We start from the raw sequence: 1,955 nt of genomic DNA on the forward strand, positions 1-1,955 counted from the left end.
CATCTACCCAAAGAGCACTGAGAATGTGAAATCTAGTGCCACATGGTGTGATTAAAGTCAATAGTATCAATGCATCTGAGAGGACACAGGGCAAGAATATAGGAGCTCTTGAAGTTCAGTGGCCGTAAGCTTTGGGCTTAAGCCCAGCTCCAAGGAAGTGCATTCATATGTTTGCCAAACAGATTGAATTCCAAATGGGCCTGAGTAGCATGGTAATTGCTGAGGTGCTGCAGCCTGTGGCTGTGTCTGCTCAGAGAGGAGTAGTTAGAGGTTTGTTGAGATGGTTGTGTCAAGGGTGTTCATGCAAGCTGCTTTCACCTTCCATTCACCTAGATTCGAAAAAGGACCTTCTTATATACAGTAGCCAAGACAGTGTATAAGGAGGCACATGGGGATTCATTCAGTTTGGGACAGTTTTAGGTTACTTAAATATAAAGGACTGGAAAATGTAGATCTGTGTCAAATGTTGTGGTGAGACTGGAGCCTTGTATTTTTTTGCAGTTACACAAGTTGTAGATCACTATTCTCTGGGCAGTAGTAACTAATGATATTTTAATAACATGCAGCATAAGCTGCTCATGACCCAATAGGGTACAAAGGATAGAGTACTATCACACACAGTATTTTCTTCACTTGGGGGATTTGAAAGGTGATTGAATTTTAAGGGTCGGTTCATTTCTAAAATCTAGTCAAGTTTGCATTTAGTGTTAACATTAGCATTCTGTAATTTTTTTCAGTCTTAGTTGTGATAAACAACCTATCTACTGGTGGCTGCTGCTTAGTTATCCAATCGATGGATAGTTAGAACAGGCTCCCTCTCCATCAGAGCCTGGCTCAGTTCTCTGGAAATTTAGCTAGTAGAGACACAGGAACTTTACTAACACACAAAGTAGTGTAACAAAATGCAGTTTAACAGAATATTGCTCGGCAGAGTACTAACAACTAGGGTTGTGAGGAAATGCATTCCGCTTTACAAAATAAGGAGTAGTCTGAGAAAAGGAACAAAATACAGCAAGATGTGAAAGTTAAGTCCAGGTGCATCAACTAGGTTAGTAGGTAAATTATTGCTTGGTGATTTTTATAATATTTTCCCCTTCAGACTGTGGTTGCAGTTTAAACTAGTTCAAGAGAAAAGGCAGTACACTATACAATTTATGACACAGCTTGCTAAATTACATGGCACAACTACAAATAATTGCTGAGTGATATTTCTAAACCTCAGACCCTAATTAGTTAAGAGAAACACAATAGAACAAAGAGCGGTACAGCACAGGGACAGGCCCTTCGGCCTGCCAACACTGTGTCGACGCATGATGCCTTTCTAAACAAAAAACCTTTTGTCTCTACGTGGTTCACATCCCTCTTTGTCCTGCTTATTCATAAATCTGTCAAGATGCCTCTTAAACATTGCTTTTGTACATGCCCCCATCACATCCTCTGGCAGTGAATTCCAGGCATTTAGCATACACTGTGTAAAAACACTTGCCACTCCCCCATTCCCAACACTCAACAACACTAACACTGCCAAACTTCTATGCTGACTGCTCAGCCACTTGGGAAACCTCCCCCACTGCACCAACAATGTTGGCTGTGCTACCCGCTTTCACCTCCTGTAATACCTTTCTCATTCAATGAAGAAAACAGTCCTGAAATAACTCCAGAGAGGCCAGTATCCTGTCACCAAGTCACCCTTTATTTACACATGGAAAGTCCTTGACATTGATCCGGCTCCCTCAGAGCTAGCTGAAAGGAAGTGAGAACATCTGACAATCCTGTCTTTATCTGTCAGCCAGGCCCCCCAATTAGATTCTGGATTAGTGGTGCTGGAAGAGCACAGCAGTTCAGGCAGCATCCAACGAGCAGCGAAATCGACGTTTCGGGCAAAAGCCCTTCATCAGGAATAAAGGCAGTGAGCCTGAAGCGTGGAGAGATAAGGTAGGGGAGGGTGGGGGTGG

Source organism: Chiloscyllium plagiosum, chromosome 1 (genome assembly GCF_004010195.1).
Source record: "Chiloscyllium plagiosum isolate BGI_BamShark_2017 chromosome 1, ASM401019v2, whole genome shotgun sequence".
Lineage (NCBI taxonomy): Eukaryota > Metazoa > Chordata > Chondrichthyes > Orectolobiformes > Hemiscylliidae > Chiloscyllium > Chiloscyllium plagiosum.